The 15,467-nt window shown below is 41.2% G+C and overlaps 2 long non-coding RNA genes across 3 annotated transcripts; one reads left to right on the top strand and one right to left on the bottom strand.

The window, feature by feature from the left end:
- The first annotated feature begins 3,109 nt into the window (after positions 1-3,109).
- On the top strand, positions 3,110-12,458 carry LOC144009690 (uncharacterized). Of its 2 annotated transcripts, XR_013281012.1 has the most exons (4): positions 3,110-3,790; positions 3,963-4,128; positions 4,498-4,584; positions 4,666-12,458. It is a non-coding gene; the product is annotated as an uncharacterized LOC144009690 (long non-coding RNA). The 2 variants fall into 2 exon arrangements; XR_013281011.1 differs by having other exon boundaries at positions 3,110-4,128.
- On the bottom strand, positions 4,285-12,663 carry LOC144009691 (uncharacterized). The gene is made up of 3 exons (XR_013281013.1): positions 12,563-12,663; positions 5,775-6,005; positions 4,285-5,503 (listed from the first exon to the last, which is right to left on the bottom strand). It is a non-coding gene; the product is annotated as an uncharacterized LOC144009691 (long non-coding RNA).
- Positions 12,664-15,467: the final 2,804 nt, after the last annotated feature.

Raw genomic sequence — 15,467 nt, 5'->3', positions numbered from 1 at the left:
ATCAATGAAAAGAATGACCGATGAGCTAAAGCAGCCCTGAGATGACACCTGATCTTCAAATCGATGTTGACACAACCACAGCAATGGATGCAGAAACATCTCTTCTGGACATCAAATAAAACACTTCAAATGATGCACAATCTTGTTTATTGAATGATACATGTTATTTGCTTTCAGTCTTTCAAATAACTCCCAATATGGATTCAATTTTACTCCTTTAACATTTCAAACTCAAAATTGGAAGATGTCTAGAAACCATAATTTCTTAACATTCCTCTCAGAACAGGAACCAGTGCATCAAGGATTCTCAGGACTGTAGGCAGACTGAGACTGCAGAAAGAAATTACAGAGGGGGGGCATTCAATTTTTTTGGGGGGGGGCATACTTCTTCAACGTCTTCAAATCTAATGTTCTTCAGGCCGAATAGTGGCGTTGTGAGTCGTGACAACGCCAACAGTGCTCAGAAATATTTTTTTGTCACTTAAAAGTGGCAGTTCATCATGAAATCTAAGAGGCAAACAAAAAAGAATAGTGTAGTTCTTTGTGCATTTATTCAACTCAAAAGTTCATTAGCAACAAAGCCGAACGGCATTTCTGTAGGTAATATGTCCGAAGGAATGACTCTGTGACCTAACCCCTTTTATCTTTTCAGTGTTTTATGGCATCTGCATCCTGCAATTTATTTTACTTATATTTATTTCTTTGCAAGTATTCACTTCCATATTTCTTATTAATGTATTAATATAACTTTTATTTACTTGTACAGTAAAACCTCCGCTGACGAACGCTTAAGCTCACGAACTTTTCGCCTCAAGAACATTAAATTCGCGAGCATATAGTCTCTGCTGACGAACTAGTTTTCAGCGGACGAACCAAACCACGCGGTCGAACAGCGCCACGGTGGCGGCCACGAGAAGCTGACGCACGCTCACGGCGTCCCAGTTCGTCACCCCCTTTCTTTGAGTGCGGACATGGTTTGTGTTTGATAGACATTTTGGACCATATTGAGTGTACTTTTGCTATTATGGGACCGAAAAAGACCCCACCACAGGCTAGTGTTAAGCCTAATGCTGCGTTCTCACCAAAAGCGAGGGACGGCGATTCGGCGGCGCGTTTGCATTGTAGTTGTTATGCAAAATAATTATTTAACATGTATTAACATAAGTTTGTACTGTATTGTATTATGGACACCTGGAGTTTGTTTCACTATGGACTGCTCATTCGTTGTACATGAAGGAATAACAAAGTGACCTTCACTGATAAGCTTGCTCGGAAGAGACTGCATGTTTTCCTGCCCAGTTGACCCACCCTTCGCCTCCCAAATTCCTAAAAGAATCTTGCTTTCGTCTTTCTTCGCACTCTCTCAGACCACTATCTTGTACACTGCTCTGTTAGACTTGTGTATATTGAAGCTTCAAATATAAAGAAACCCAAAAGACAAATTGTTTTCCAGACTATTTTATTCATCTCGCCTAACTGCTGAAAATTCCACAACAATTTGGTGTCAGAAGTGGGATGACTGAAGATCCGTCGGTGAATCTCAGGGACGTCGGTTGGTGGCCTCCGGGGTCTAATTCAGACTCCCCTCTACCTCAGCAAAAATTCTAGAGACGAGAGGACCGACTCCTTGGTTGGATCCGGTCGACTTCACGTCTATCCAACGAACTCTAAATTTTCACCAGTAGTCGGTGAGATGTGCATTTTCTAATTTTGTCTTAGTTCAAAATATTGTGAATTTGGAATTTGATTTTGTTCTAATTCAATTGGGAAAATGAGAATATATATAAATATATTCTAAATTCGTGACCACCAAGTCCTGTCGTCAACGTCTTGGCCAGCGTAGGGTTTTTCCGGGAAACCTGAGATTCGTAGAGTTGGTCTTAGGATTTTAAGCAAGACGAGAGGGGCTTTGCTTATTAACAACTTGAGGTTGATTCAACTACTGCACTGTAAGAGTGAACTATTTTTGCAGTGTGTGTGTGGTTGATCAACGGGCTTTTTTCTTTGTGCCTGTTAAACAAAGTGATTCACAGAGACGTCTGTGTCTTATTTAGTTGTTGATCTTATATTGGATGGAAACTAGGATACTTCTAATGTGAGAAAGCAACTGTAGGGAGGTTTAACTTCCCGAGGGGGGCCAGTTGACGACATGGTGAGGAAATATGGTCTAAAGTCTATTGCGAGGTTAAATGTCTAGGATGTCTGAATTTGGGTTTCTAGAAGAGGGTATTTAAGTTTGAAACAAGTGTCAGAATTGAAAGAAAATTGTAGGGCAGAGACTAAAGTGAAAAGTGAAAATGTCGGACCTGAAAGAAATGGAATGTCATATGGAATGTTTGTGCTTGCGGGAAAAGGAAACACAATTCTGCTTGAAAAAGCATGTTCAAGGTCAAATGTCTGAGTTGACTGTGGAAGGAAAAAAGAAAGTTGACAATGGGAAAGGAAATGGAAGCAATGACACAGAACACCATGCTGGTCACTCTCTTTGCCCTTATTTTACAGGCACGTGGGACCCTCTCCTCAACTGCGCACCTCCTTTTCCTCCGCCTCAGGTCCCAACATGGTCGATGATGGCACCGCCACCTGTCCCGAAACCACAGAAGTCGCTGATATGCGAACCTCAAGAGAAAACACGCATCATTCTTGGCCTTCCAACATTGTGGTCGAGTACAGACTCATCATTGACCTCCTCTCCTACACCAGTGGTGTTTGCCACCCCCATTTGTCTCCACACCTGCTCTCAGCGACAGCCTAACATGGGGGACACTCAACCTAGCCAATCCAAAACAGGCCGGGCAAAGTGTCAGGGACGAGGACAGTTTGGACAAGACAAAGGCTGTTACATCTGCGACAGTATGGACCACTGGGCCAAGAAATGCCCCAAGAGGTACCGGGACAAGCAGCGTGGTGGACGAGGTGGACGGGGGTCCCAAGGGTGTGGTCGACCCCAGCGGAGCCAACAGACTTTGCAGACGTTCCAGTCTGACTGGGGGCGCGAGGGAGAGGGGGCGATGCGGTCGACGGAACCTCAGCCTCCAGCATTTAAAAAGGGAAGTGACGCGCAACACACACACACGCCCCCCCCCCACACGCCCCCCCCCCCACACACACACACACACACACACCAGAGACCATCCAAAGACTTGAATAACAAAGTATGCCACCCACAGAAACCCATATAATAGTAATCTAAGGCCTTCCAAAATTTCTATAGATTATTTTGAATATTCGGGAAAAGATATTACATTATTTGTGGACTCAGGAGCTACATATTCTCTTGTAAAAGAGTCCGACCTGCCTATATGTTAAATGTCTGGTCAATTTGTGCATTCAGTTGGTGCTACGGTGATTACAGTGAAGGAAAGGTTCACGAAACCACTAGGAGTAATTGACTAAGGGGACTTTGATAATCCAATTCATACTAATCTATTGTATTTAAATTGTTGGGATAAATGTAAACTAGGTCTATATGTTCTCTAGTTTCCTTCCTAAATTCTGCCACGAGCTTGTATGTTTATTCATGGTTTATTCCATAATCTACTGTGTCTAAATTGCTGGCCCAAGCGTGAACATTGGTATCGTCACGGGCTGATTTTATGCCGATTCATTCCCTTCACTGTACTGCCCATGTGCCTCGGGGCCCCGATTGTGATTATGAACAGGAGTTCATTTTTTTCTGCTGTTGGTGATCATCTTACGTTGTGTACCTTTTATAGGTCGCTTGCACATCGTAATGCATCATGGGAGTTTTTCCTTCGGGCGCCATATTGGGTGTCCGCCGGTTCACAAGGTACACTCGCGAGTTACACGGTAGAGCTTATCAACCTGATGTAATTTTCGCAGTATTTTCACGATTTACCGGAAGATCAAAAACAACGATACAGGCAGAAGGTGTCTCTGTGTGGCGGGATTGATCCTAATTACGTCCTGACCAAGGGTGATTTTTTTTTTGACGGAGAAAGCTTGCTGGCCAAATGTGACATCTCTGGACATCTTTCCCTACCTCGTGTTGACAACATGCTCCATAACACGCCAACAAATCCCTGGAGGCTTACAATTATTTTGTAAGCGGGTGGATACAGAGTGTAAACTTTAACATCGCATCAGAAGAAACGGTTGCTGTTGCACGTAAGTAAACCACATGGTGTTGGTAATTCTGCACACAAAAATGTTGATTTGTTCTCAGGCTTCCTGTTATCATTGTGTTTACATGCACAGCTAGGTTTACCTGATGTGGTTTTTCTAACAATTTTATAACAGGCAAATATGGCAGAGCGTATAAGAATAAAAAGTAACTATGCACAGCCTCCCCGTGGCTTAATAAAATTTAATGCTACCCTTTCACTAGTTACATGTTACTTAATCAACTTATTCTAAATGGTTAAGGTTAACCACTCTCAGAGGACGTATTTTTAGTTTCAGTTTCCAGTACAATAAAACGTGTTCATGGTAACTACTGAGCATACTGACAGCTTTTCTTATGATCTCACGGTTAAGGAGGCTGTCACAACACCCAATTTCTGTCTGGTGCCAGATGGCAACAATTCCCATCACTTGTCACGACAACACCAATAGTATTACCAGGTATGTATGGCTTTACTTTTTGTAGTTTCTTATTTAATTCTATGTTTCATATTTTCATTACAATGTTTGTAATATTTTCAGATTCAGGCACAGATGAGTTTAACTGGACGGACTTCTGCGACTTTGTGGTGTGGACAAAGTGTGATTGAGCGAGTCCACCCAGATCGCTCGTTTTGGCCAGTTGGAAAAGCCAGAGTTTTTTTTTCCCAAAATCCCCTCCTTACCTGAACTGCTCGGGAGAGCATTTACTAGATCAGCAGTGGACTTCCAGTGTTCCTGCTCAGCCGCTGTCACCTACCACTTGCTCATGTACTTCAAAGATGCGGAATAAAGTAGTTTTTTGTGCTGCAGCAGATTGTAAAATCAAATGATATCACTTGAAGTGTGCCAATCTAGACTGCCAAAAGGACAGTGGTTTTGTGACAAGTGTGAAACAAGGATTATTGGGAAAACTGTAACACAGTACTGGTACTTGTCTTACATTAAACAAATTTAAAAGAGAGCAACTTTTTCCTCTGTACATAGCATAATGAAAGTCATTGCGTACCCCATCAACATTACATCATACCGTCATCTCAGGATGGTAGGCACCTGTGCTAAAATAAACTACATTAATTAACAGTTCAATTTTTAACCCTGAAATTACTACATCTAATCATTATTCACTTCATTTTTTGTGCTTTTAGAAATAATAGAGATTTATGCCATTACTTTAAGAGGGACCATATTGCACATTGAGTCAAATCCTGTCATTTGTATTATGTATAGCTTTGTAAACAAACCCAACAATAGAATTTGTATAAACGCTGCCTTTATTAGCGCCAAACAAACAGTCGCATGTTGTCCTCCTCCAATGCTTTGATGCTCGCCTTCGTTTCCATCATGTCATTGGCAATCAAGTCGGTGTGGCATGAGATCCCTAAAGAAAAAAAAAAAAAAAAAATCACAAAAAAATACGGTACCAGTAATAGGTTTAATATAGTAAAGTAGTATAGTTTTTTTGTCAGTGTAAAAGAAATGTACACATTTTGTTGCATTTTTTAATGTATGAACATTGCTACAGGCAAATACTTATTTCTATAAACACTTCCAAATGTCTCTAAAATATAAGGTGCGTGTACACACACAAACAAACACATACATTCACTCATGCATACAATATATCATGTAATGAATTCTGAGTGGCATACCAGAGTCAATGATGTCAGCAGTACTTGAGGGTACAGGTTACTGGAGCCATCTGGCTGCATAACTGCAACAATCTCTGCCACTTCGAGTCGTCTTTTCTTTGCTTGTCTCTCCTGTGCACGTTCATATCTTGGCACCGACTGGGCTGAGACATAGATGTTGTAACTTGGGATCCAACTTTAATGTTGGAGCCCAGTCGGGATGATTGGACAGAAAAACGGGCGCAGGGCGACCTGTTAAAATAAACAAATATATAAACAAATAAAATATGGAAAGACTGGTTATTTTACCGCAGTAGGGTGGCCGTGAATAAGTTCTTTAGCATGATGTGTAGGCTACCGGGGGTCTGTTTTCTTGCATCACCCCCGGGGGTCTGTTTTCTTGCATCAGCCCCTTCTGTCTCTTTTTTTTCCAAGTTTACATTTTGCCACCAAAAAACATGTTATCGGCATTAAAAGCCCAAGACTAATCAATCCAATTTCAGCAGTAAACACTTTGCACTGGCACTACTTGGGTGAAAATGTTCGATGTTAGCTTTCGGCTAACGTCCGCTAGCCAGCTTGTACTACCGAACTTGCTTGCTCATGAATCCAAAACATAAGCAACTTGCCCATATATGGGCGGTCGAAACGTTATTAATCCTCATGCATTAAATAAAGGTAAACAAGTTTACCGCTCACAAAGTGATCGCTGCACACACGAGCCCAAAGTAACGACTTCCCTCCGGAGTCCGCACTCCTCTGTCTCCAGGCCCTGGTTCCTAATTATTTTCGGAATTCGGAAAAAAGACCGACCATTTTCCCCCTTGGCTTTGTTCGAACAGCCAACGATGCAGCAACAATGTACCATTTTAAACGCAGAAAACAAACGTGATAGATACGTGTTAGACCGAATCGCTACGTAAATGGAGGCCACCCAGCATGGCGACTACGAGAAATCCGAGGCGGAAGTGACGACATGTGCAAGCGACCTATTGGAATTCCATGCGCAGCGCTATCTCTGTCTATTACACACCCACACAACTCAAATTTTAGTTGGAGCCAGGCCACACATTTCACTCTCAAAGGCATATATTGATAAGTGGAGGGATCTGGGTCCTTGGATTAAACACTGTGAAGCCATCACAGATTCCCCCATTGGAGGAATTTTTATTTTTTTGCCCTGCGATTGGCTGGCAACCAGTTCAGGGTGTACCCTGCCTATTGCCCAAAGCCAGCTGAGATAGGCTCCAGCCCCCCGAACCCCCCCGCAAACCTTGTGTGAATAAGCGGTCAACAAAATGGATGGATGGATGTATGATTATTTTTTTTTGTTTGTTTGTTTGTTTTTCCTTGCTGGAAACAGGAGTTTATCGTTTTGTGTCCTGATTTTCGGTTGTGGGCACCCATGTTTCCTGTAAAGAAAATTTGTGACGTGCCCGCCCCCCAGCGAACAGTGATTGATTTAAGGTTTCCGCGTTGTTAGTGTTGCGGTTTATATTAGATTATTTATAGTGTTGATTCCTATAAATTATTTATTTAGGCCGTTAATGAGTGTAGGGGCTGTATGACCTTTGTCATATTTGTAAGAATATGGTGATAAGCTTATATTTTTGTATATTTTTTAGCAAAATTGGACCCAGTGACTGTGGGTCCTCCAAAATTTTTGTGAGCTGTCGCTGTTGCCGAAAAAGTATTAACTGTATCCCGGGATATAGTACGCTATTTACTCCTTATATTTTTGATACTACATGTAGTTTTGTTTATTTTTATGGAGCAGAAAACCTCCCATTTGTCTGCCTCCAGGTATCTTAGGTACCACGTATGCCATTTGGACATGCCAAATTTTGAAGTAAAACGGTGCACCAATCTAAATCCTGCCTCTCTTTTGCCCTTGCCTGACGACTGTGAACGACATGACTGCTTGGCTGAATTTTATTTATTTATTTTTTGTAGGCCTATTTACCTGACTTGACAGAAATATTATTTGCTAACCCTGACTTAAGGTTGTATGTTGATGGCTCTGCTTTTCGTGATGCTTTTGGCACTAACCGTGTTGGTTTTTCTGTTGTCTCTGATTTTGCTGTGGAGCGGTCTGGCCCTCTTCCATGTCACCTCTCAGCACAGGCAGCTGAGACTTGTCGTTTGGCTAAAGACAAGTCTGTCACTATTTATATAAACTCCAGGTATGCATTTTGGTGTGGTTCACGATTTCGGGGTCTGTGGAAGTGTAGGGAATTCTTGAAATCCGATGGAAAACCGGTCCTCAACCACTCTCTGATTGCTGAGCTCCTGGAGGCCATTTTTGTTGCTATCCTCCATTGCGGTTTGCAAATGTACCACACATACTGAACGTTTCGACCCTGTTTCATTGGGAAATGTGTCTGCTGATGTGGCTGCCAAAAGTGCTGCATCTAAACCATCTACCTACACCTATCCTGTTTTGTTGGCATCTCCTGTTATATCTGATTCGGTTGCATCACTGCATGACATGAAACAGTTTGCTATACCAAGTGAAAAAAATCTGTGGAAATCTTCAGGGGCGCATTTTGAAGTCACTACTAAAATTTGGCTAGGCCCAAATGGCAATCCTTGCCTTCCGAAGCATTTTTTCCCTTATTTTGCTAAATTAACACATGGTTTGGACCATGTGTCAAAAGGGGGGATGTTATCTGCTGTTGATACATATTGGTTTACAAAGGGTTTTACCACTGTTGCGCAAAAATATTGTGAAGCCTGTCTGATTTGTGCCACGCAAAATGTACGTTGACGGGTTAAACTTCCATAGTTTGCTGCACATCCACCACCTACATGGCTATTTGAACATCTTATGGTGGACTTCATTGAACTCACACCATCGGAGAGGAAAAGACACTGTTTGGTGATGGTTGACATGTGGTCCAAATGGGTTGAGGCCTTTCCTACATCGGCACAAACTGCTAACGCAGTGGCAAAAGCCTTGTTAAGAGAAATCATTCCCAGATGGGGAATTCCCACAACAATTTCGAGTGATAGTGGCACTTATTTTGCAAACGAGGTCATTAAGCAGGTGGGAGATTATCTTGGCATTAACATCACAAAATACTGTTCATATCACCCAGCCAGCCAGCGTGGGCGCTGTTGAGAGAGAAAATGGCACACTTAAAAATAAACTAGCAAAGTGCTGTGAGGAAACAGGCCTTCCATGGACGAAGGCTCTGCCTATTGTGTTGATGGACATGCGAATGAGGAAGCGGACCCGCTCCAAGCTCAGCCCTTTTGAAGTGCTCTTCGCCACCCTGCCTCATGTTGGTCTGGAACCTCCGCCGTCTACAACATTGTGCGAAGATGCCATGTTGTCATATTGTACTAATCTGTCCTCTGCTTTGTCTAATGTCAGATGCCAGGTGGCACCTGCACTCCCGACTCCGGCATTGGGCCCGCTGCACACCTTAACCTGGTGGCTACGTTGTGGACAAGGATTTCTTGGCTGTCCAGCGCTCTCAAAGAAGGCGTGGCGCGCCGAGCCACCACCCTACTTTGTAGACAAGGAGTTCTCGACGGGCCCGAGGCTACATCTTGTCGCAAATTACGTTTCAGCTCCTGTCAGGGATTCACCACCTGACAGCAAAAGACACCTCAGCGTGCATTACATCTACAGCACCTGCATTTTTTTTCTTTTTCTTTTTTACTGGGAGTTGTTCATTGACACACTTCCATTTAATTCCATACAATGCCTGAGGTCCAGACTCACAAAGGCTACCAGAAGCGGTTAGCCACATATTGGGCCTATTGTGTTTTCATTGCTTTATGTTTTTCCTTGTTTTTGTTTTTTTTTAGTCAGCTGTCCGCACGCTCAAGTCCGTCCCAATAATCCCCACAAAATGTCCACCGAGGCTTGTTCTACCCACTTCCTGATTATGCTACACGCTCATATTAATTGAATTCCTCTTGGCGTTATTCTAATTTTACTGCACATAGGGGAAATATGACAAACTGCTATGTTTGTTCTCATTTGCCACAGTCCTCTTCTCACGTGACACTATGGCCTTACAACATGTCTGTAGTACAGACTAGTTGTTTGATGAGTTTAGCCACACACCCAGGGAATATAGTTCCTTTGTCTCAGGCGAACTTTTCTATACCACTTAAGATAAATTGGTCGTCTACGCCACGTCATGCTTGTGAGGATTGTTTTCAACTTACATATTTTTTTTATTTTTTTTGGTTTGGCCAAAGTTGCTAGACCCACTTGCAGGGTATTCCAAACCTCACATTTGGAATCCTCTGTTTTTCCTGTCTGTGTAATAGGTATTGAGTATGTGTGGGACGGTTGACACCTTCAGTTGACACCATGCCTTTTGTCTCCGGTCTGTTACACTGACCCTTCGGAAAAGTGGGACGCTTTGCAATATAATCTGTCTACTGTAGTCTTTGATAAGGTAGCTGACTCCAGATACTAATGTTTATATTTGGTCCCTTCGCCTCAAAACAGCGTCCAACCCAGGGCGGGCACATCTGACTGCCAGGCAGGGCCGGCCCCCTCATGCCCGCCCATGCCGCCAGTAAGGCAAGGCAAGGCAAGTTTATTTGTGTAGCACATTTCATACACAAGGCAACTCAATGTGCTTTACACAAGGAAAGACAACACATTAGCATCAAGAAACAGTAGTTAACATTCAGAGGAAGAAAAATAAATTAAAATAGGTTACAAAATTTACTAAAAAGAACATACAATAACAATCTTAAAACATTATTCAACAAACTTTAAAAAAAGACTAATACATGATCCTGATCTAGTCCAAATGTCCCCAAGTTTACAATTTCTTCATGCATTGCAAATTCATGTATTTTCCTCATCAAATATTGTGACTGTTTGAATCTTGTTACTGACAGACGTTCCAAAAATAGCACCAAGAGAGCTGGCGCATTGACTCAGCCTTAGAGTAGATTATTTGTCTGTCAGTTTTATGAGCTCTGACATATCCTCCAAAGTAAGTTTCTGTCCAACTAAAGAATGACAAATACAAGAGGGTTATCTTATGATCCTACAAAATAAATAAAATATGAGTCGATTCTGACAAGAAGACTGAATGTTAGCTGTGGAACAATGAGTAATATATATATATTTTTCTAACAAATATAAAATGAACTGCTATGTCTGATTGTCATCATTACGCTGCATTGATAGTATGCATTGGTAGTCGTGTTCTTACTGATTATTGCTTGGTGTGGCCATAAGGCCTATCCCTCGCTTCCTGCTAATTGGGGTGGCTTGTGTGCCCTGGTTAGACTCTCGGACCACACCTTTTATATGCAAAGTGTTTAGCACCATCCCTCTTTGCCGGGGCGTGCTAGGCGGTCTACTGTTTTGTCCTGATATTCAGTGGATAGTACTGGTATGACGACTGACTCGGGAATTTCGGATCTGGGGTGGGGGTGCAAAATTTTTTCTATCTGTGTTTCCACAGGTGTGTTTGGGTGTGGTGTGCTCTCATGTGGAAATTAGTCGCTATGTTCTGTTGTAGTTTTTTACTATTTCTATTGATACTATTGTTGTATTTTTTGAGGAGGTTGTTGCCCTATGGGCTGTGATTCTCCAACACAGGCAAATTCTGGATTTGTTGACTGTTAGTCAGGGCTGTGTGTGTGTGTGTGTGTTAAGTTATTGGTGAGACTTGTATTTTTGTTCCTGACCATACTGGCTTTGGCCATATTATTCAGTTGGTGCTTCAGGATTTGACTTCTCTTCAACAATGTTTGTCAAATGACCCGGGGTGCCTCTCCTGCTTTTGACCCCTTTCGTTGGCTTACATCTGGCCCCTGGTATTCTATTGTGTTCAAAGTGTTGCCATTGGGTTTGTGCTCTGCTGCTTTACTACGTGCCTCCTTCCGTTAATTAGGTCCTTTGTCTCCAATTCTATTGCGACTACTATGGCTGCGAATCAAGTTGTGTCGCCCAGTGTTGAGGTCTATGACTTTCCGTTTCCGCTCCCTGACGACCTTTCCGATGATGATTCCGTTTGCGAAGCATGGGTGGCCGTCGTTGCCGTCCCGGTATCGGTGGCCTTGCTTCTCCCTCTCACGTGTTTTCTTTGTTTTACTGTGTATCTATTTTGTTTTGTTTTTTTTATCTTGTTTTGTTTGTTTCTTTTTGCCGGTTATTATTGTGCTTTTGTTGTATAGTTTTGTTTTGTTGGCTTGTATCCTTTGTTCCACCCCCCCTATTTTTTTGCCGTATTATTCAGGTGGGTCTGCCCTCCGAAAAAAACAGCATTTTTCTAGAGGTGGTTGATGAAGGTTTCCCTTAATCCGTGACTGGGGTAGGAAGCTGGATAGTTGTTTTTTTTTCGCCTTGTCTTTCCTGTCTTCTTATTTTAATGGATCAATGTATGATCCAAAGGGGGGAATGTTATGGAAAATAATTATTTAACATGTATTAACATAAGTTTGTACTGTATTGTATTATGGACACCTGGAGTTTGTTTCACTATGGACTGCTCATTCTTTGTACATGAAGGAATAACAAAGTGACCTTGACTGATAAGCTTGCTCGGAAGAGACTGCATGTCTTCCTGCCCAGGTGACCCTCCCTTCGCCTCCCAAATTCCTAAAAGAATCTTGCTTTCGTCTTTCTGCGCACTCTCTCACAGACCACTATCTTGTACACGGCTCTGTTAGACTTGTGTATATTTGAAGCTTCAAATATAAAGAAACCCAAAAGACAAATTGTTTTCCAGACTATTTTTTTCATCTCGCCTAACTGCTGAAAATTCCACAACATAGTCAATGGAGTTCGCGCCACTAAAAAAAGCGAAAGTGCTATCACGTACCTCAAAAAAGGAGAAAATAGTGCCACGGCTGTTTAGTCCCAGGAAAGAAGTGAAAGTAGTTGGCGGTGCTCACTTTTTGTTGACTCGCTAAAGTGCTCCACTTCCTTGTTCACCAAGGGACACGCCTCCTCCGCTCCGGTGAGCACGAAAGCGCGAATGAGCGGCAACCGTTCCATAAACACTCTACGCAGTGAAACGCTCGCGAGTCGCGAATGAAGTAAGTCTACCATTGCTACAATCCTTAAGAACTACCATCACAAAGGTAAATAAAACGACTTTATTATACAGTACAGTTTTTCCTTTAATTACAATACAATAGCACATTTATTAGACATAAAATAAGGTATATTTTTGTGTAGTTTTAAGGCTTATTTAGTAGAAAATTATGTTTTATAGGGACCTGGGAACGGATTATTCTCATTTTAATGGTTTCTTATGGGAAATAAATGTTCGGAAGACGAACTTTTCGCCTTACACACACTTTCTGGGAACCAATTATGTTCGTGAGCTGAGGTATCACTGTATACCTATCTACTTATATTTATGTCAATCGTGTCAGCCTGGATCGAAGTTTGACGTTTCGTGGCTCCCAACCATTACAATACGTCGCTTTGCATCACTTTTTTTTTTTTTTATCCACAAAAAGGCAACATGAATAATACGACGTGGGCAGTCAATCGGCCGGCGGACGAGCGCGCGCTGGCTAACCCGGAAATAGATTTGTATGTCAAAGGACGCGTGACTGACTATCCCCCAATCCCTTCCCGATTGTCATTGACTAGCTTTAACTGTCAATCAAAGCCTAACTTGAAAGGAAGTAATGGTTGGTTGGCAAGTCACATTTTACTTGAAGCCGAAGCAACGCAAGTTTATGTGACTGATAGGAAAAACAGATTGGCGAGGCCTCTCAAAACAGCGTCCAACCCAGGGCGGGCACAGCTGACTGCCAGGGAGAGCCCGGCCCCCTCATGCCCGCCCATGCCGCCAGTAAGGCAAGGCAAGGCAAGTTTATTTGTATAGCACATTTCATACACAAGGCAACTCAATGTGCTTTACACAAGGAAAGACAACACATTAGCATCAAGAAACAGTAGTTAACATTCAGAGGAAGAAAAATAAATGAAAATAGGTTACAAAATTTACTAAAAAGAACATACAATAACAATCTTAAAACATTATTCAACAAACTTTAAAACATTTAACATAAGGAAGTTTAAAATAATAATAAAAAAAAAAAACACTTAATTAAAGCTGTTTAAAAGTCCCTAATCAAAGGTATAAGAAAAAAGCAAAGTTTTTAACCTGGATTTAAAAGCATTTACACTCGGGGCTGACTTCACTTCTGTTGGTCGCCTATTCCATCTGTGTGCAGCATAATAGCTAAATGCAGCTTCACCATGTTTGCTTCGAACTCTGGGTTCCACTAGTTGGCCCAAGTCAGTCGATCTCAGAGCCCTGCTGGGTTTGTACTCAATCAGCATTTCTTGGATATATTCAGGTCCCAACCAAGATAGCAAAATGTGGTTGAATCAACGTTGAAATATAGTTCGGCTTAAGTGTTGAATCTACGTTGAGATCTAACGTTTAAATTATACAGAAAGCGCAAGGTTGATAAAATGTTGAGTCAACGTTTGCTTTCCAACCATATATCACTCAATATCAATGTCGTTTCAACCATCATCTAAATGAGAATCTACATGCATCTTTGGTTGATTTTACATTGAATTCTAACGTTTAAATTAAACAGAAAGTGCAGGGTTGATAAAATGTTGAGTCAACGTTTGCTTTTCAACCATAAATCACACAATATCAATGTCGTTTCAACCATCATCTAAATCAGAATCTACATGTATCTTTGGTTGATTTTACATTGAATTCTAACATTTAAATTATACAGAAAGTGCAAGGATGATAAAATGTTGAGTCAACGTTTGCTTTGTAACCATATATCACACAATATCAATGTCGTTTCAACTACCATCTAAATCAGAACCTACATGCATTTTATAGTGAATTAATGTGAGGAATAAATGTTTTAAGTTAATCATCATTTACATTGGAATTTACATCTAAATGTACATTATTATTATTACTATTATCATGCACATTAATATAGAACTACTTTTTTAAACTAACAAAAAATATTGGGTTAGTCCACTAGAAAAAAAAAAAGTTACCGTATGTTTTTCACCTAGTGTTTCTGCAGATGTCTTACAACTTACTTGGATGTATTATTAGCTTGTTGATTTCCTTAACCATACTTCCCCATATGTATGAAAATCTTAGGACAGAAAATATGTTTAATATTCAAACATTTATTAGAAATCAAAACACAGTACTTTGTAACTGAATTCTGGGGAGAATGGAGGCAAAGAAAATAACACCCGTTTGTTTTCTGCCTCAAATAATGTTTGTTTTTATTGTATTATTCTTTTTCTTGACAAAGGAATGAAATAAACATGAAATGAACTGTAGGAACATCAGTGTATAAAGCGGTAACCATTTCACTTTGACTGTACGTCAGTCCATAAAAAGACACTAAATTTGACTTGCGTTCGCAGTTGCGTCCAAGGCACTAGCATTGCTTGGGATGCCACCTTACGCTCATGAGCAAAACGCAGCCAATGCTTGACAGTAACACCAAAGTCCTGCTGAATCAGTGTACGGTCAAGCTGTCGAGCAGCAACTGAAAGACAAGATTACAAAAGAGAAGAGAGTTAGTATCCAATACAATTTATTGTTTTAGAAAAAAAGCTGTTCTGTTGTTACAGTAACTATCAGTAAGTATTAAGTAACACTTTTTTGTTGAATTTAACAATGTTGGTAAATACATGCGATGTCAATATAAAAACACTGTAGATTTATTTTAGTTAATTAGGACAATTACAGAATGTTGAATGTGCTA

Source organism: Festucalex cinctus, chromosome 20 (genome assembly GCF_051991245.1).
Source record: "Festucalex cinctus isolate MCC-2025b chromosome 20, RoL_Fcin_1.0, whole genome shotgun sequence".
In the NCBI taxonomy this organism is placed as follows: domain Eukaryota; kingdom Metazoa; phylum Chordata; class Actinopteri; order Syngnathiformes; family Syngnathidae; genus Festucalex; species Festucalex cinctus.
Note: the sequence above shows the minus strand (reverse complement) of the source record. Positions and strands in the feature narration are given on the sequence as shown.